This window comes from Ranitomeya imitator, chromosome 4 (genome assembly GCF_032444005.1).
Source record: "Ranitomeya imitator isolate aRanImi1 chromosome 4, aRanImi1.pri, whole genome shotgun sequence".
Taxonomy (NCBI): domain Eukaryota; kingdom Metazoa; phylum Chordata; class Amphibia; order Anura; family Dendrobatidae; genus Ranitomeya; species Ranitomeya imitator.
Genome location: NC_091285.1, coordinates 645,887,455 through 645,908,990, shown reverse-complemented (window position 1 = coordinate 645,908,990; position 21,536 = coordinate 645,887,455). Strand labels below are relative to the sequence as shown.

Below are 21,536 nucleotides of genomic sequence, written 5' to 3'. Positions count from 1 at the left end.
TGGAAATAAATACATTTTTTTTAATTTTTTTATTTTTCCCTAACTAAGGGGGTGATGAAGGGGGTTTGATTTACTTTTATAGCGGGTTTTTTAGCGGATTTTTATGATTGGCAGCCGTCACACACTGAAAGACGCTTTTTATTGCAAAAAATATATTTTGCATTACCACATTTTGAGAGCTATAATTTTTCCATATTTGAGTCCACAGAGTCATGTGAGGTCTTGTTTTTTGCGGGACGAGTTGACGTTTCTATTGGTAACATTTTCGGGCACAAGACATTTTTTGATCGCTTTTTATTCCGATTTTTGTGAGGCAGAATTACCAAAAACCAGCTATTCATGAATTTCTTTTGGGGGAGGCGTTTATACCGTTCCGCGTTTGGTAAAATTGATAAAGCAGTTTTATTCTTCAGGTCAGTATGATTACAGCCATACCTCATTCATATCATTTTTTTTATGTTTATACGATAAAACTATTTTATAGAAAAAAATAATTATTTTTGCATCGCATTATTCTGAGGACTATAACTTTTTTATTTTTTTGCTGATGATGCTGTATCGCGGCTCGTTTTTTGCGGGACAAGATGATGCTTTCAGCGGTACCATGGTTATTTATATCTGTCTTTTTGATCGCGTGTTATTCCACTTTTTGTTCGGCGGGAAGATAATAAAGCGTTGTTTTTTGTCTTGTTTTTTTCCTTACGGTGATTACTGAAGGGGTTAACTAGTGGGACAGTTTTATAGGTCGGGTCGTTACAGACGCGGCGATACTAAATATGTGTACTTTTATTTTTATTTTTTTTTATTTAGATAAAGAAATGTATTTATGGGAATAATATATATATATATTTTTTCATTATTTAGGATTTTTTTTTAAAATTTTTTTTACACACTTGTAAAAAATTTTTTAACCCCTTTACCCCCAAGGGTGGTTTGCACGTTAATGACCGGGCCAATTTTTACAATTCTAACCACTGTCCCTTTATGAGGTTATAACTCTGGAACGCTTCAACGGATCCCAGTGAATCTGACATTGTTTTCTCGTGACATATTGTACTTCATGACAATGGTAAAAATTCTTTGATAGTACCTGCGTTTATTTGTGAAAAAAAACGGAAATTTGGCGAAAATTATGAAAATTTCGCAATTTTCCAACTTTGAATTTTTATGCAATTAAATCACAGAGATATGTCACACAAAATACTTAATAAGTAACATTTCCCACATGTCTACTTTACATCAGCACAATTTTGGAACCAAAATTTTTTTTTGTTAGGGAGTTAGAAGGGTGAAAAGTTGACCAGCAATTTCTCATTTCTACAACACCATTTTTTTTTAGGGACCACATCTCATTTGAAGTCATTTTGAGGGGTCTATATGATAGAAAATACCCAAGTGTGACACCATTCTAAAAACTACACCCCTCAAGGTGCTCAAAACCACATTCAAGAAGTTTATTAACCCTTCTGGTGCTTCACAGGAATTTTTTGAATGTTTAAATAAAAATGAACATTTAACTTTTTTTCACAAAAAATTGAATTCAGCTCCAATTTGTTTTATTTTACCAAGGGTAACAGGAGAAAATGGACCCCAAACATTGTTGTACAATTTGTCCTGAGTACGCCAATACCCCACATGTGGGGGTAAACCACTGTTTGGGCGCATGGCACAGCTCGGAAGCGAAGGAGCGCCATTTGACTTTTCAATGCAAAATTGACTGGAATTGAGATGGGACGCCAGGTTGCGTTTGGAGAGCCCCTGATGTGCCTAAACATTGAAACCCCCCACAAGTGACACCATTTTGGAAAGTAGACCCCCTAAGGAACTCATCTAGAGGTGTGGTAAAAATAAAAAATCTTTTTTTTCCCACAAAAATTATTTTTTAGCCCCCAGTTTTGTATTTTCCCAAGGGTAACAGGAGAAATTGGACCCCCAATAGTTATTGTCCTATTTGTCCTGAGTACGCTGATACCCCATATGTTGGGGTAAACCCCTGTTTGGGCACACGGGAGAGCTCGGAAGGGAAGAAGCACTGTTTTACTTTTTCAACGCAGAATTGGCTGGAATTGAGATCGGACGCCATGTCGCTTTTGGAGAGCCCCTGATGTGCCTAAACAGTGGAAACCCCCCAATTATAACTGAAACCCTAATCCAAACACACCCCTAACCCTAATTCCAACGGTAACCCTAACCACACCTCCAACCCAGACACACCCCTAACCCTAATCCCAACCCTATTCCCAACTGTAAATGTAATCTAAACCCTAACTGTAACTTTAGCCCCAACCCAAACTGTAGCCCTAGCCCTAACCCTAGCCCTAACCTTAACCCTAACCCTAGCCCTAATGGGAAAATGGAAATAAATACATTTTTTTAATTTTTCCCTAACTAAGGGGGTGATGAAGGGGGGTTTGATTTACTTTTATAGTGGGTTTTTTAGCGGATTTTTATGATTGGCAGCCGTCACACACTGAAAGACGCTTTTTATTGCAAAAAATATTTTTTGCGTTACCACATTTTGAGAGCTATAATTTTTCCATATTTTGGTCCACAGAGCCATGTGAGGTCTTGTTTTTTGCGGGATGAGTTGACGTTTTTATTGGTAACATTTTCGGGCACGTGACATTTTTTGATCGCTTTTTATTGCGATTATTGTGAGGCAGAATGACCAAAAACCAGCTATTCATGAATTTCTTTTGGGGGAGGCGTTTATACCGTTCTGCGTTTGGTAAAATTGATAAAGCAGTTTTATTCTTCGGGTCAGTACGATTACAGCGACACCTCATTTATATCATTTTTTTATGTTTTGGCGCTTTTATACGATAAAAACTATTTTATAGAAAAAATAATTATTTTTGCATCGCTTTATTCTCAGGACTATAACTTTGTTATTTTTTTGCTGATGATGCTGTATGGCGGCTCGTTTTTTGCGGGACAAGATGACGCTTTCAGCGGTACCATGGTTATTTATATCTGTCCTTTTGATCGCGTGTTATTCCACTTTTTGTTCGGCGGTATGATAATAAAGCGTTGTTTTTTGCCCCTTTTTTTTTTTTTTCTTCTTACGGTGATTACTGAAGGGGTTAACTAGTGGGCCAGTTTTATAGGTTGGGCCGTTACCGACGCGGCGATACTAAATATATGTACTTTTATTGTTTTTTTTTTATTTATTTAGATAAAGAAATGTATTTATGGGAATATTTTTTTTTTTTTTTTCATTATTTAGGAATATTTTTTTTATTTTTTTTTTTTTACACATTTGGAAATTTTTTTTTTAACTTTTTTACTTTGTCCCAGGGGGGGACATCACAGATCGATGATCTGACAGTTTGCACAGCACTCTGTCAGATCACCGATCTGATAGCAGTGCAGGCTGCTTCACAGTGCCTGCTCTGAGCAGGCTCTGTGAAGCCACCTCCCTCCCTGCAGGACCCGGATCCGCGGCCATCTTGGATCCGGGTCTGGAGCAGGCAGGGAGGGAGGTAAGACCCTCGCAGCAATGCGATCACATCGCGTTGCTGCGGGGGTCTCAGGGAAGCACGCAGTGAGCCCCCTCCCTGCGCGATGCTTCCCTGCACCGCCGGCACATCGCGATCATCTTTGATCGCGGTGTACCAGGGGTTAATGTGCCGGGGGCGGTCCGTGACCGCTCCTGGCACATAGTGCCGGATGTCAGCTGCGATAAGCAGCTGACACCCGGCCGCGCTCCCCCCGTGAGCGCCGCCGATCTCGCTGGACGTACTATCCCGTCCGTGGTCATAGGGGCCCACCCCACCTCGACGGAATAGTACATCCGATGTCAGAAAGGGGTTAAACTTTTTTACTTTGTCCCAGGAGGGGACAATACAGATCGTGATCTGCCAGTTTGCACAGCACTCTGACAGATCACCGATCTGTCTGAGAGAAGTGCAGCGAGCAGGCACTTGGTAAGCCACCTCCCTCCCTGCAGGACCCGGATCCACGGCCATCTTGGATCTGGGACTTACTGCAGGAAGGAAGGTAGGAGACCCCCGGAGCAACGCGATCACATCGCGTTGCTGCGGGGGTGTCATGGAAGCCCGCAGGGAGCCCCCTCCATGCGCGATGCTTCCCTGCACTGCCGGCACATCGCGATCATGTTTGATCGCGGTGTGCCGGGGGTTAATGTGCCGGGGGCGGTCCGTGACCGCTCCTGGGACATAGTGCCGGATGTCAGCTGCGAAAAGCAGCTGACACCCGGCCGCGATCGGCCGCGCTCCCCCCGTGAGCGCGGCCGATCGCCTATGACGTACTATTCCGTCCTTGGGATGTAAGGCCCACCCCACATGGACGGAATAGTACGTCTAATGGCAGAAAGGGGTTAAAGGGAACCTGTCACCTGAATTTGGCGGGACCGGTTTTCGGTCATATGGGCGGAGATTTCGGGTGTTTGATTCACCCTTTCCTTACCCGCTGGCTGCATGCTGGCCGCATTATTGGATTGAAGTTCATTCTCTGTCCTCCGTAGTACACGCCTGCGTAAGGCAATCTTGCCTTGCGCACGTGCAGTATGCTTTGCCCAACTGCATGCAAAGCCGAAAAGCATTAGTGCGCATGTGCCGGCGCCCTGTGTCCCGGAACACAGCAAAATACTTCCGGGGCATAGTGTGCCGGCGCATGCGCACTAATGCTTTTCGGCTTTGCCCGCAGTTTGGCAAAGCATACTGCGCGTGCGCAAGGCAAGATTGCCTTGCTCAGGTGTGTACTACGGAGGACAGAGAATGAACTTCAATACAATATTGCGGCCAGCATGCAGCCAGCAGGTAAGTTAAGGGTGAATCAAAAACTCTGCCCATATGACCGAAAACTGGTCCCGCCAAATTCAGGTGACAGGTTTCCTTTAATATGAACATGAAAATTACAGTTTTGCTCAAAAGTTTACATACCTCGGCACTGGCAGAATTTTTGCTTTCTTGGCCTTTTTTCAGAGAATATCAATGATAACACCAAAACTTTTTCTCCACTCATGGTTAGTGGTTGGGTGAAGCCATTTATTGTCAAACTACTGTGTTTTCTCTTTTTAAGTAATAATGACAACCCAAAACGTCCAAATGACCCTGATCAAAAGTTCATATACCCTGGTGATTTTGGTCTGATAACCTGCACGGATGTTGCCATAATTGAATTGCTTTCATCCAGCCACTGACGTTTCTGGATTGTGAGTCGTGGGAAAAACAAAGGAATTGTCAATGGATCTATGGGAAAAGGTAGTTGAACTGTATAAAACAGGAAAGGGATACAAAAAGATATCCAAGGAATTGATAATGCCAGTCAGCAGCGTTCAAACTGTAATTAACAAATAGAAAATCAGGGGCTCTGTAAAAACAAAACCATGGTCAGGTAGACCAACAAATATGTTGTCCACAACTGCCAGGAAAATTGTTTGGGAATGTTTAGCTTGCAAAAAAGAAGACTGAAAGTAGACTTAATAGCTGTCTACAAATGTCTCAAGGGCTGTCACATTGTAGAAGGATAATAATAATTTTATTTATATAGCGCCAACATATTCCGCAGCGCTTTACAAATTATAGAGGGGACTTGTACAGACAATAGACATTACAGCATAACAAAAATCACAGTTCAAAACAGATACCAAGAGGAATGAGAGCCCTGCTCGGAAGCTTACAATCTATGAGGAAAAAGGGGAGACACGAGAGGTGGATGGTAACAATTGCTTTCGTTGTTCAGACCAGCCATAGTGTAAGGATCGGGTGTTCATGTAATGCTGCATGAACCAGTTAAAAACCTAAGCATGTAGCAGTACAGACACAGAGGGCTATTAACTGCATAAAGTGTATGAGAACATGATGCGAGGAACCTGATTATGGTTTTTTGTTTCTTTTTTTTTTCTTTTGAATGGGCTACACAGGGATAGATAGGTTAATGCGTTGAGGCAGTAGGCCAGTCTGAACAAATGTGTTTTTAGGGCATGCTTAAAACTGTGGGGATTGGGGATTAATCATATTAACCTGGGTAGTTTATTCCAAAGAATTGGCGCAGCACCTGAAAAGTCTTGGAGACGAGAGTAGGAGGTTCTGATTATTGAGGATGCTAACCTCAGGTCATTAGCAGAACGGAGGGCACGGGTAGGGTGGTAGGCTGAGACCAGAGAGGAGATGTAGGGTGGTGCTGAGCCATGGAGTGCTTTGTGGATGAGGGTAGTAGTTTTGTTCTAGATTCTAGAGTGGATAAGTAACCAGTGTAATGACTGGCACAAGGTAGAGGCATCGGTATAACGATTGGTGAGGAATATGATCCTGGCTGCAGCATTCAGGACAGATTGGAGAGGGGAGAGTTTGGTAAGAGGTAGGCCGATTAGTAGGGAGTTACAATAGTCCAGACGAGAATGAATAAGTGAGACAGTAAGAGTTTTTGCAGAGTCGAAAGTAAGAAAAGGGCGAATTCTAGAAATGTTTTTGAGATGCAGATAAGAAGAGCGAGCCAGTGATCGGATGTGGGGGGTGAATGAAAGCTCGGAATCAAGTATGACCCCAAGGCAGCGGGCATGTTGCTTGGAAGTGATGGTGGAACCACACACGGAGAGGAAACACGAGGAGTTCAGTTTTTGACAGGTTCAGTTTCAGGTAGAGGGAGGACATGATGCTGGAGACAGCGGTAAGACAATCACTGGTGTTTTCTAAAAAGGCAGGCGTGATATCCGGAGAAGAAGTGTATAATTGGGTGTCATCAGCATAGAGATGGTACTGGAACCCAAATCTACTGATTGCTTGTCCCATAGCGGCAGTATACAAAGAGAAGAGGAGGGGGCCTAGGACTGATCCTTGAGGAACCCCAACAGTAAGGGGCAGGTGAGAGGAGGAGGAACTAGCAAAAGATACAGCGAAGGAGCGGTCAGAGAGATAGGAGGAGAACCAGGAGAGAACGATGTCCTTGAGGCTGATGGAGCGGAGCATAGTGAGGAGGAGCTGATATTCCACAGTATCAAATGCTGCGGAGATATCCAAGAGAATTAGCATGGAGTAGTGACCATTAGATTTAACTGTTAGTAGATCATTAGAGACTTTAGTGAGGGCAGTTTCAGTAGAATGTAAAGAGCGGAAACCAGATTGAGGCTATGTGCACACGTTGCGGATTAGGCTTAGAAATTTCTGGTGCGGATTCTGCCTCTCCTGGCATAAAACGCACCTGCGGATTTGTCGCGTTTTTTGTGCGATTTTGCTGCAGTTTTCTTGCGGATTTTCTGCGTTTTTTACCCCTGCGGTTTTCTATAATGGAATGGGTACAAAAACGCTGCAGGTTCACAAAAAAAGAAGGGACATGCTACTTCATTTAAACCGCAGCATTTCCGCAGCGGATTTTCCGCAAAGTGTGCACAGCATTTTTTTTTTTCTCATTGATTTACATTGTACTGTAAATTGCGGATCTGCAGTGTTTCTGCACTGCAAAAAATGCTGTGGATCCGCAGAGAATCTGCAGCGTGTGCACTACCCTGAAGAGGGTCGAGAAGAGAGTTATCTTAGAGATAGTGGGTGAGACGGGAGTGGACCAGGCATTTGAGGAGTTTAGAGATGAAGGGAAGATTAGAGACAGGTCTATAATTAGCGGCACAGTTTTGATCGAGGGATGGTTTTTTAAGTAATGGATGAGGGGAGGATACCGGAAGAGAGAGAAAAGTTGAATATTTTTGTTAGGTGAGAGGTAACTGGAGGAGATGTGATGGAATGGGGTCACTGGTGGAAGTGGTTGGGCGAGAAGATGCGAGGAGCCTGATTACTTCTTCTGTAACTGTTTCAAAGGATCATCTTTATTCTCATTTGCACAAGGAAAGACAAGAAGCAATGGGATAAAACTGAATGGGAAGAGGCACAGATTAGATATTAGAAAAAACTTTTTGGCAGTTAGGGTGATCAATGAATGGAACAGGCTGCCACGAGAGGTGGTGAGTTCTCCTTTCATGGAAGTCTTCAAACAGAGGCTGGACAGACATCTGTCTGCGATGATTTAGTGAATCCTGCAAACCCACAAATAACATCAGCCGAAATACAGGACTCTCTGAAAACTAGTAGTGAGGCAGTTTCAAGATGCACAATAAGGAGGCACTTGAAGAAAAATGGGCTGCATGGTCGAGTCGCCAGAGGAAAGCCATTACTGCGCAAATGCCGCAAAGTATGTCACCTACAATATGCAAAACAGCACAGAGACAAGCCTCGAAACTTCTGGAACAAGGTAATTTGTTGTGATGAGACCAAAATTGAACTTTGTGGCCACAACCATAAACGTTACATTTGGAGAGAGGTCAAAAAGACCTATGATGAAAGCACTGTAAAGCACGGAGGTGGATCTTTGATGTTTTGGGGATGTACAGGAAACTTGGTCAAAGTTGACGGAAAGATGAATACCGCACGTTATCAGCAAATACTGGAGGCAAATTTACAATCATCAGCCTGGAAGTTGCTCATGGAACATACTTGGATGTTACGACACGACAACGATCAAAAACACAAGGCCAAGTCAACCTGTCATTGGCTACAGCAGAACAGAGTGAAGGTTCTCAGTCTCCTGACCTCAATATCATTGAGCCACTCTGGGGAGATCTCAAGCGCACAGTTCATGCTAGACAGACCAGGAATTTACAAGAACTGGAGGCTTTTTGCCTAGAAGAGTGGGCAGCTTTACCATCTGAGAAAATAAAGAACCTCATCCACAACTACCACAAAAGACTTCAAGCTGTCGTGTTAGAAGGGGCAATACACTGTATTACGAAATGGGCTATGTGAACTTTCGGTCAGGGTCATTTGGATGTTTTGAGTTGTCTTTGAGTTAAAAAGAGAAAACCAAGTAGTTTGACAACAAATGGCTTCACCCAACCACTAACCATGAGAGGAGATAAAGTTTTGGTGTTATCATTCATATTCTCTTAAAAAAGGCCAAGAAAGCCGGGGTATGTAAACTTTTGAGCACAACTGTATATGAGTATAAAATGTATGTGTGTGTGTGTGTGTGTATAGATATATATGTAGAATTTATATACACACAATATATGGAGAAAAGTATTAGGACACACAAGTTTTGTTTTCATTCATTCCCATTACAACCAGTTGTTTGCCCCCGCCATGCTGTCTTCTTTTACTAATGTGTGAAATAATTGCCGGTTGTGCAGAGCTCACTGATACCAGTGCGGTTCTATAGTAGGAGCCACTGGGGTAACAATTCAGTTCATGACATTTCTTTCTCCTAAATCTTCCCCATCACCTATGAGTGATATCATTGAGAAGTAGAAGGAGCCGCAGCAACTCAGCCACGAAGTGAAGACATAATGTTACAGAGCGGGGGGCCGAGTGCTGAGAAGCAAAGGACAGAAAAGTCCTCAACACTCTGCTCACTCCATAACTGCAGAGTCCAGACGTCCTCTGGTATTAACATCGGCACAAGCACTGCTCCACCGCCGGAAATTCTATGGACGAGCAGCTGCATGCAGCCTTACATCACCAAGCACAATGCTGAGTGTCTAATAGTGGTGTGAAGCCGCCACCACTGGACTCTGGAGGAAACGTGTTCTGTGCAGTGACGGATCACACTTCTCTATCTGGCATCTGATGGACGAGTCTGGGTTTGGTGATTCCAGGAGAACGTTACCTGCCTGACTGCATTGTTAAGTCTGGGTGAGAAGTGATAATGCTGTAGGAATATTATTAATTGATCGGCCTCTGCCTCTTAGTTCCATGTTCGTTTTGGACATTTCGTTCTGGCAGGAAGTCCCACCCCTCCCACATTTACTGGTTACAAGACAGTTGTTTCTCAGCATTTTCAAACCAAATAGTCTGAAACCAAATACATTTTTTTACCAAGTACAGTACCCCCAAACATACAGACCAAAGCAGTTACTACAGGTTTATATTCATACTTTATGGAGTTTATGTTCAGAAGTAGCAGCAAAAGTTTTTTGGTGAATAAATGTAACTTTATTAAACAGATCACACCTGTATTACGCAACTGGAAAACGCAGCAAAACCTGCATTTTGAACACAGCGTGTTTTTCTGCCAAACGCTGGGCAGGTTTAGCTGCACAAAAAAAAAGTGTTGCAAAAACACTGCATTATCTTATCTGTACCAAGATGAATTATGAAAGTATTTCAGGAGGCACTGAGGAAACAATAAGATATATTAAAAAGTTTCTTATATTCGTTTGTTCCATGAAAATTATGTTGACTTATTTTATTGCACTAAATACCTGCAAGATTACATAAGACTAACAAGCATGATATCCAGGGGTTGGCGGGGTTAATGCCAGCATTGTGTTACAAAAAGTGTAATCTGTTGTGAATTCTGCTCTTAGGTTCCCTCCAGTGGTTGTAGGTGGGAATGCAGTTGTCTCTGAGTCGCAGTCCTGGCCAGGTGTATCTACTGATTACAATTCTGACTGGGATATTTAGGTGTGCAGGATTCATTTGCCCTTGCCAGTTGTCAATGTTCCTTGTGAAGTGTTGGATCACTTTCTGGCTTCTCCTGTTGGCTGCCAAATTCAGCAAAGATAAGTGTTTGTTTTTTTGTCTCTGTGGCACACTGCTGTGTGCTTGTTTTTGTTTGTATTCCTGCTCTGATTGTAGGATTCCTGGAGTTGCAGATATACGCTCCTACATCTTTAGTTAGATGTAGGAAGTTTTTGTATATTCTGCTGTGGATATTTTTGAAGGGTTTTTTAATACTGACCGCACAGAACTCTGTCCTATCCTGTCCTATTTAGCTAGAGTGGCCTCCTGTGCTAAATCCTGTTTTTCTGCCTGTGTATGTTTTTTCCTCTCCGACTCACCGCCAATATTTGTGGGGGGCTGTCTATCCTTTGGGGATCTGCTCTGAGGCAAGATAGTATTCCTATTTCCATCTTTAGGGGTATTTAGTCCTCCGGCTGTGACGAGGTGTCTAGGATTGTTAGGTACACTCCATGGCTACTTCTAGTTGCGGTGTTAAGTTCAGGATTGCGGTCAGTATAGTGACCACCTTCTCCAGTGAAAGTGCTCATGCTGCTCCGAGGTCACCGGATCATAACAGTAATCCTCTTATTAACCCTAGTGACCAAGCCAATTTTTACATTTCTGACCACTGTCACTTTATGAAGTTATAACTCTGGAACTCTTCAAGGGATTCCACTAATACTGAGACTGTTTTTTCATGACATATTGCACTTCATGTTGGTGGTAAAAAAAATTTGAAATGACTTGTTTGTTTATCAGTAAAACAAATTTTGTTAGGACGTTATAAGGGTTAAAAGTTGACCAGCGTTTTCTAATTTTTCCAACAAAATTTACAAAACCATTTTTTTAGGGACCACCTCACATTTGAAATGACTTTGGTTAGTATGACAGAAAATACCCAAAAGAGTGACGGCATTCGAAAAACTGCACCCCTCATGGTGCTCAAAATCACATTCAAGAAGTTCATTAACTCTTCAGGTGCTTCACGAGAACTAAAGCAATGTGGAAAGAAAAAAAATAACATTTAACTTTTTTTTTAAAAAAAGGGACAAATTAGTGAGAAATCGGTTGTCTAAACCAAACCAAAATTGGCTAGCCAAAACCGCACCGCATGGTAACTTTAAGTGTGGTCATTGTTCATTCTTCAATCAACGCGTAACAGACCGGGTCATTAGAATGGGGGGCATCACACATGTAGTAAAATATTTTATTACATGCAGGACAGATCACGTAGTTTACGTGATTTTTTGTCCTTGCAGGTATTACTACATTGGGAAAACTGTTCGACCTCTATTCATGCGGTTCAGGGAACATTGCAGATCGATTGCTACAGGCAAAGGAGTACCGCGCCTGATCTCGCATGTAAGGGAAAAACATGAGAGTAAAGTAGATTGCCTCACTTTTGCAGGACTGGAAAGGGTGTCTTTACCAGCTGGAGGGGGCGATTTGAATAACTTACTCCTTAGAGTTGAGGCTAGGTGGATTATGCGTTGTGAGGCAATGGGCCCCCTGGGATTCAACGATAGGGTAGATTTATCCATATTTCTGTGAGATATTAGAACCATGAGATTAGGTTCAGTAAAAGCTTTGAGCAGTCACACTGTTTCTTTTATATGATTAATACGTTAAGAGGGTTATTTAACATGTTTGTATTTGTGCACAAAACTGCATGTTTCGTCATTTAATATGTTCCGAGTTAAGATATATTCGATATGTCTGTATTATTTTAAGTTGTGCTTTTTATAGAGTGTTTTTATGTGTTGTGGGAGGGAGGTAGCGGAGGGGGGTGGTACCTTGGCCGGTGCTATATTTCCGCTGTCTTGCTCTCACCTGCACTGACCCGTAGAAGCGCAAGCACAGCGCGAAACGGCCGTCGTCTCCACTCCCTCCTGCTCACCTGAGCTTCGGCTCCATCGGTAACCCGACCTTGGATTTTTAGATGTCACGTCAATAAAGCAAGCGATTTTTGCACTATAAGAAGACTGGTGAGTGCCCTCGTTATTTCTCTTTTGTTGGACTGCATAGTTGAGAAAGTGTTGGCAACCTTGAAATTATTCCAGAAAATGGAGCATTTCTCCCAGAAAATTATTGCAATTACGCATGTTTTGTTATACACATTATTATTTTCTTTGTGTTTTATTGGAACAGCACAAAAAAAACAGAGGGAAAACGGCAAATTGGACATAATTTCATACAAACCCCCAAAAATGGGCCGGACAAAATTGTTGGCACCCTCAGCTTAATATTTGGTTAACACACCCTTTGGACTAACTAACTGCAATCAATCACTTCCTATAGCCACCAACAATCTCCTTACACAGCTCAACTGGAATTTTAGATCACTCTTCTGTAAACTGCTCCACGTCTCTCATATTTGAAGGGTGACTTCTCCCAACAGCAATTTTAGGATCTCTCCACAGATGTTCAATGGGATTTAGATCCAGACTCATTGCTGCTCACTTCAGAACTCTCCAGCGCTTGCTTTCATCCATTTCTGGGTGCTTCTTGAAGTATGTTTGTAGTCATTGTCCTGCTGGAAGACCCAAGATCTAAAACACAAACCCAGCTTTTTGAGACTGGACGCTACTTTGCGACCCAAAATCCTTTGGTAATCTTTAAATTTCATGATGCCTTGCACACTGTAAAGGCACCCAGTGCTTGAAACCGCAAAACAACCCCAAAACATCTTTGAACCTCCATCATATTTGATTGTAGGTACTGTGTTCTTTCCTTTGTAGGCCTCATTCCATTTTTGTTGAACAGTAAAATGATGTACTTGACCAAAAAGCTCTATCTTGGTTTCATTTGTGCACAAGACGCTTCCAAAAAAGGATTTTGGCTTAATTGTGTACATTTTGGCAAACTGCAGTCTAGCTGTTTTATGTCTCTTGTGTCAGCAGTGGAGTCCTCCTGAGTCTCTTTCCATAGCGTTTCATTTCAGTCAAATGTTGATGGTTAGTTCGCGCTGACACTTATGCACCCTGAGCCTGCAGGGCAGCTTGAATTTCTTTGGAACTTGATTGGGGCTGCTTATCCACCATCTGGTCTATCCTGCGTTGCAACCTTTCATCAATTATTCTCTTCTGTCCAAGTCTAGGGAGATTAGCTACAAGTGCCATGGGTTGTAAACCTCTTGATTATATTGAGCACCATGGACAAAGGAAAATTAAGATCTCTGGAGATGAACTTGTAACCTTGAGATTCTTGATATTTTTCATCAGTTTTAGTTCTCAAGTCCTTAGACTGTTCTCTTTTCGTTCTGTTCTCACAGATTGAGTCAACACAAAGATTGAGTCAACTTCTCCCGTTTTTAGCTGGTTTCTGGTGTGACTTTCATATTGCCCACACCTGTTAAGCTGCGTGCCCACTATCCATATTACTAGCATTCTGAACGCAGCGTATTTTTGCTGTGTCCAAAGCACTGCGTTGTGTAATACAAGCACAGTGGATGGGAATAATAGAAATCGCATGCCCTCTGTGCTTATTTGCGCGGCACTCAGCAAGAGCCGGCTGCTGTTAAGCATTGTCATCAGTACCTGGCGCCTGTGAATAACGGCCACTTTACTGCTTTTCACAGTCTCCAGATTCGGAGAACACTGACTACATCGGAGCTTCTTGTGGGAACATTTGGGGTAATAAATTGGTGAACAACGGACTGTCCCTTGTTTCTCTTTTTGTCTTATGTTTTTCAGGTATCCATTTCTGAACTACATCGGATTTGGTGGGTTATGGCGGATCATCATGGGAATTTGTTTAATTTTAAATAAATTGCTGTACGAGGGATAGTGTTGGGGAGTCTTTATTGAGTTTTAAAGTGTTTTTTTTTTTCTGCATGTGTTTTTATTTTGATTACTGGGTTAGTAGTGGGGGTGTCTGGTAGACACACCTTCATTACCATCCCCTGGGCTTGATGTCAGCTGATACTACAGAACTGACATCAACCCCATAAACTGTTACCCCGATTTCCACCGCACCAGGTCAATGAGGAAGAGTCGGGCATATAGCCAAAATTGTCACATCTAATTTGATTCGGCAACTCTGGGGTAGCTGCGGATTTGTATTTTTAGGCTGGGAAGGGCCCAGTAACCAGAGCCCTAACCAGCCTGTTATAAACCCACCTCTGTCTGCTTTACCTTTACTGGATATAAAAAATGTACCCCACGTGTTTTTTTTTTTTTTAAATTATTTATTAGGTTAAATAAGGCGAAAGGCACTAAAGGGTGCAAGTTTATAATATGTCAGGGTTGTGACATTAGTATCTGCATGATCACTATATATTCATTATTATCTAATTAACATACTACAAGAAGGCATAAAAAAATGCAAGTGAGCTGAGGTGCAGGAATGATGTGGAAATGCAGCTCTGAAAACCTAAACAGACACTGATCGTTGGGACCGAACCTTTACTTGCTACAGGTGAGTTTCTACGAGCATCGCATGCTTGAAACAAAGCTGTTTACCTACAATGTTGGAAAGATGCCAACAGTTTTGTGCAGCCCATTTTGGGGGGTTTCTGTGAAATTATGGTCAATTTGCCTTTTTTTCTCATTTTTTTGTGTTGTTACAGTACACACAAAGGACATAAACATGTATAACAAAACCTGTGTAATTGCAATAATTTTCTGGGAGAAATGCTTCATTTTCTGGAAATATTTTGAGGGTGCTAACACTTTCGGTCATGACTGTATATTACCCCGATACGGTCACTGCCAACCCCTCAATAACAATAGGAACTACTAACTGCCACCACCAATTGTTTATACAGGCTAACAGAAGCGTACAGTTTCAGGGGTGCGGTTTACAGAGCAAGAGGAACACAGCTATTCAATTTTATATATTTAATCCAGAAAGGTTGGCAGTGTTTTTTTTTGTTTTAAATATATATACAACGATAATACAAAGTAGGAACAAACAATACGGTATATACAATTGTAGAAAGTAAAAAGGAATAACAAAAGATAAGTACTAAACCTGATGTTGCAAGAATGGCTTTTATCTTTATGGGGGGAAGTGATCTGCTTAGGAAAATGGGACACTCTCAGAGAACTGTGTCTTCCAGAAATGAACAATGATCCAAACTCTGGCTTTTATTAGATTAAGGTTACATGCAGATATCTCTCCTTGGTGAGCTCATATGAAGGGCTGGTCGTGGGATGTGGTAGGCCTTTAGAGAATTTTGAGATCGTCCACTTTTAGGATATCTTTGCACATGGGGGTGCCAGGCTGTAGTTATTGTTGCCAAGTTTCCTTTTGCGATATTAACTTTGACCTTACAGTGATGTAAGTGAATGCATTATTTTCTTAACTTCGCTGCAATTCCAAAAATATATATCCCATGAATATCGATAAGATGCAGACCCCAATATTCATCACAGTCCACTGGCTTCAGAAAGTTTGGAGACTAGAGCTTTGAACAGAGAAAGCTCTTGCCTTGGAAATGTACTTCTTCACCTCTGAGTAAACAAATCCGAGTCTTGGTGTCTGATTCTCAAAGCAGATCTTTGCTGTAAGTGCGTGTTCACATCAGGGCTGTCAGAAAGGAGTAATCAAAGCCATGCAAGAATCGACCCCATGGCTCCCTGATTTAGCAGAACCAAAAGTCCCAGATATAAAACAGGACTGTTGCCCACAAGAAAGGCGTTTCAGTGCTCAAAGCAGAAGCAGACAGAGCAGGAACCGGCACACATATTAACCCCTTTCTGCCATTAGACATACTATTCCGTCCATGTGGGGTGGGGCCTTACTTCCTAAGGACGGAATAGTACGTCGTAGGCGATCGGCCGTGCTCACGGGGGGAGCGCGGCCGATCGCGGCCGGGTGTCAGCTGCTTTTCGCAGCTGACATCCGGCACTATGTGCCAGGAGCGGTCACGGACCGCCCCCGGCACATTAACCCCCGGCACACCGCGATCAAACATGATCGCGATGTGCCGGCGGTGCAGGGAAGCATCGCGCAGGGAGGGGGCTCCCTGCGGGCTTCCCTGAGACCCCCACAGCAACGCGATGTGATCGCGTTGCTCCGGGGGTCTCCTACCTTCCTTCCTGCAGCAAGTCCCGGATCCAAGATGGCCGCGGATCCGGGTCCTGCAGGGAGGGAGGTGGCTTACCAAGTGCCTGCTCAGAGCAGGCACATGGTAACGCTGCAGCGCTCTGAGACAGATCGGTGATCTGTCAGAGTGCTGTGCAAACTGGCAGATCACCGATCTGTATTGTCCCCCCCTGGGACAAAGTAAAAAAGTTTGAAAATTTTTTTTACAAGTGTGTAAAAAAAAAAAAAAATCCTAAATAATGAAAAAAATATATTATTCCCATAAATACATTTCTTTATCTAAATAAAAAAACAAAAACAATAAAAGTACACATATTTAGTATCGCCGCGTCCGTAACGACCCGACCTATAAAACTGTCCCACTAGTTAACTCCTTCAGTAAACACCGTAAGGAAAAGAAAAGAGACCAAAAACAACGCTTTATTATCATACCGCCGAACAAAAAGTGGAATAACACGCGATCAAAAAGACGGATATAAATAAACATGGTACCGCTGAAAGCGTCATCTTGTTCTGCAAAAAACGAGCCGCGATACAGCAACATCATCAAAAAAATAAAAAAGTTATAGTCCTCAGAATAAAGCGATGCAAAAGTAATTATTTTTTCTATAAAATAGTTTTTATCGTATAAAAGCGCCAAAACATAAAAAAATGATATAAATGAAGTATCGCTGTAATCGTACTGACCCGAAGAATAAAACTGCTTTATCAATTTTACCAAACGCGGAACGGTATAAACGCCTCCCCCAAAAGAAATTCATGAATAGCTGGTTTTTGGTCATTCTGCCTCACAGAAATCGGAATAAAAAGCGATCAAAAAATGTCACGTGCCCGAAAATGTTACCAATAAAAACGTCAACTCGTCCCGCAAAAAACAAGACCTCACATGACTCTGTGGACTCAAATATGGAAAAATTATAGCTCTCAAAATGTGGTAACGCAAAAAATATTTTTTGCAATAAAAAGCGTCTTTCAGTGTGTGACGGCTGCCAATCATAAAAATCCGCTAAAAAACCCGCTATAAAAGTAAATCAAACCCCCCTTCATCACCCCCTTAGTTAGGGAAAAATAAAGCTAGGGTTAGGGTTATGGTTAGGGTTATGGTTAGGGCTAGGGTTAAGGCTACAGTTAGGGTTAAGGCTACAGTTAGGGCTGGGGCTAAACTTAGGGTTAGGGTTTGGATTACATTTGCGGTTGGGAATAGGGTTGGGATTAGGGTTAGGGGTGTGTCTGGGTTAGAGGTGTGGTTAGGGTTACCGTTGGAATTAGGGTTAGGGGTGTGTTTGGATTAGGGTTTCAGTTATAATTGGGGGGTTTCCACTGTTTAGGCACATTAGGGGCTCTCCAAACGCGACATGGCGTCCGATCTCAATTCCAGCCAATTCTGCGTTGAAAAAGTAAAACAGTGCTCCTTCCCTTCCGAGCTCTCCCGTGTATCCAAACAGGAGTTTACCCCAACATATGGGGTATCAGCGTACTCAGGACAAATTGGACAACATCTTTGGGGGTCTAATTTCTCCTGTTACCCTTGGGAAAATACAAAACTGGGGGCTAAAAAATAATTTTTGTGGGGAAAAAAAAAGATTTTTTATTTTCATGGCTCTGCGTTAGAAACTGTAATGAAACACTTGGGTGCTCAAAGTTCTCACAACACATCTAGATAAGTTCCTTGGGGGTTTAGTTTCCAATATGGGGTCACTTGTGGGGGGTTTCTACTGTTTAGGTACATTAGGGGCTCTGCAAACGCAATGTGACGCCTGCAGACCATTCCATCTAAGTCTGTATTCCAAATGGCGCTCCTTCCCTTCCGAGCCCTCCCATGCACCCAAACGGTGGTTCCCCCCACATATGGGGTATCGGCGCACTCAGGACAAATTGCACAACTACTTTTGGGGTCCAATTTCTCCTGTTACCCTCGGGAAAATACAAAACTGGGGATTAAAAAATAATTTTTGTGGGAAAAAATTTTTGTTTTATTTTATGGCTCTGCATTATAAACTTCTGTGAAGCTCTTGGTGGGTCAAAGTGCTCAACACACATCTAGATAAGTTCCTTAGGGGGTCTACTTTCCAAAATGGTGTCACTTGTGGGGGGTTTCAATGTTTAGGCACATCAGTGGCTCTCCAAACGCAACATGGCGTCCCATCTCAATTCCAGTCAATTTTGCATTAAAAAGTCAAATGGCGCTCCTTCGCTTCCAAGCTCTCCCATGCGCCCAAACAGTGGTTTACCCCCACATATGGGGTATCAGCGTACTCAGGACAAATTGTACAACAACTTTTTGGTTCCGATCTTCTCTTACCATTGGGCAAATAAAAAATTGGGGGCGAAAAGATAATTTTTGTGAAAAAAAAAATGATTTTTTATTTTTACGGTTCTGCATTATAAACTTCTGTGAAGCACTTGGTGGGTCAAAGTGCTCACCACACCTCTAGATACGTTCCTTAGGGGGTCTACTTTCCAAAATGGTGTCACTGGTGGGGGGTTTCAATGTTTAGGCACATCAGTGGCTCTCCAAACGCAACATGGCGTCCCATCTCAATTCCAGTCAATTTTGCATTAAAAAGTCAAATGGCGCTCCTTCGCTTCCAAGCTCTGTCATGCGCCCAAACAGTGGTTTACCTCCACTTATGGGGTATCGGCGTACTCAGGACAAATTGTACAACAAGGTTTGGGGTCCATTTTCTCCTGTAACCCTTGGTAAAATAAAACAAATTGGAGCTGAAGTAAATTTTTTGTGAAAAAAAGTTAAATGTTAATTTTTATTTAAACATTCCAAAAATTCCTGTGAAACACCTGAAGGATTAATAAACTTCTTGAATGTGGTTTTGAGCACCTGGAGGGGTGTAGTTTTTAGAATGGTGTCACACTTGGGTATTTTCTATCATATAGACCCCTCAAAATGACTTCAAATGAGATGTGGTCCCTAAAATAAAATGGTGTTGTAAAAATGAGAAATTGCTGGTCAACTTTTAACCCTTATAACTCCCTAACAAAAAAATATTTTGCTTCCAAAATTGTGCTGATGTAAAGTAGACATGTGGGAAATGTTACTTATTAAGTATCTTGTGTGACATATCTCTGTGATTTAATTGCATAAAAATTCAAAGTTAGAAAATTGCGAAATTTTAAAAATTTTCGCCATATTTCCGTTTTTTTCACAAATAAACGCAGGAAATATCAAAGAAATTTTACCACTATCATGAAGTACAATATGTCACGAGAAAACAATGTCAGAATCACCGGGATCCGTTGAAGCGTTCCAGAGTTATAACCTCATAAAGGGACAGTGGTCAGAATTGTAAAAATTGGCCCGGTCCATAACGTGCAAACCACCCTTGGGGGTAAAGGGGTTAAAGTTAACCGACAGGAGGAAGAAAAACGGTGCTCCTAACCTCTCTGGTAAATGCACTACACGAAGAAGACTGTAGACTTGCAGGTACGAGGAGCAGACGGTCATGTGATCGCAAGTGTGCAATATACATACTTCCAGCCACATTCAGACTAGGCGTGCACGGCCTCGCTCAATACGAGTGAACTGAGCGAGTCTGCGCACGTCTAGTTGGAATGTGGCCAGAATTATGCTGCCGGCTCCTGAGAGTAATGAAAGCTTCCACAAGTCTGCATCTTGGAGGGACTCTTTACATCTATCCTATCTTTCTGAACAAAGGGAAGGACGCTGAAGAGGTGACCCTGCATGAGGCAGAAGTCCTCCCCCCATCGCTGGGCTGTCCACACTCTAAGATTGGCTACTTTGGAACTGTGTCTTCCACAGCAATGGCCTATCTCAACGCTGCATGCTGTTTACTTCCATCCCTACTATTTTCAACGGGGACTTTTCCTTCCTCCTCTTTTTTGCAGGACTGTGGATACCAAATCTGGAGAATGGAGACTTGATTGCTACAGTCCATGCAAGTTGTCACCCAGCATGTAGCAAAATCAACCTTTTTTGCTTAACATTTTACAGCCTAGAGAAGAACACTCTTGATAGAAATCCTTTCTGGCTACTTGTTTTGCCTCTCAAATTGCAGTGGAAATGTCTTCACTCGACTACCCTCTCAGGACCTGAGCCAGAATTGCTACCCTCCCTCTTCTAAAGGTACCGTCACATTTAGCGACGCTGCAGCGATCTAGACAACGATTCCGATCGCTGCAGCGTCGCTGTGTGGTCGCTGGAGAGCTGTCACACAGACAGCTCTCCAGCGACCAACTATGCGAAGTCCCCTGGTAACCAGGGTAAACATCGGGTTACTAAGCGCTTAGTAACCCGATGTTTACCTTGGTTACCAGTGAAGACATCGCTGAATTGGCGTCACACACGCCGATTCAGCGATGTCTGCGGGAGATCCAGCGACAAAATAAAGTTCTGGCCTTTCTGCTCCGACCAACGATGTCACAGCAGGATCCAGATCGCTGCTGCGTGTCAAACACAACGATATCGCTATCCAGGACGCTGCAACGTCACGGATCGCTAGCGATATCTTTGTTAAATTGTTCAGTGTGAAGGTACCTTTAGTGCTTTGTGACCTCTCCAAGGTCAGGCACACCTACCCATCATCTATCTAACCCATATTTCCCTGTTTCTTCTGCTCCTGAGATTTCTCCTCGCACAATTTAAGTAGCTTGAGGTCTGTTTCACCCAGTTCTCCCACCCACGGTCTCGCCTGGACATTTTCCTCCAGGGTTGCAGGACTGCTGTGAATGCACTTTGTCTTTAACATAATTCAAATTTTGTCCCATTGTGGCCGCTTGAGAATCATAAGTAAAGAAATGTGGAACAATGTCCTCTGAAGACTGATTCTGCCACAAAGACTACCTCCTCCTCATTCCAAGTTTCGAGAAGTTAAATGAAAGTTTCCTTAAAGACACTTTCCTAAACCTGATCATCTCTATGTAATTTTTGTTCTCTGAGGATCTACTGCACCAATAGTCCTCCTACCTGGAACCAGGTCTTACAATGTCCCACTTATCAAAAAACAATTACATTGCCCATGGCAGATGTGATCTCCTCTCATGACCACCATGTCAGGCGCTTTG

General features: G+C 42.6%; 1 protein-coding gene across 1 annotated transcript in view; it reads left to right on the top strand.

Annotated features, from left to right (window-relative positions):
• PIWIL2 (piwi like RNA-mediated gene silencing 2) overlaps positions 1 to 21,536 on the top strand; it is a 243,951-nt gene that overhangs the window by 85,603 nt on the left and 136,812 nt on the right. The gene's annotated exons all lie outside the window — the stretch shown is intronic.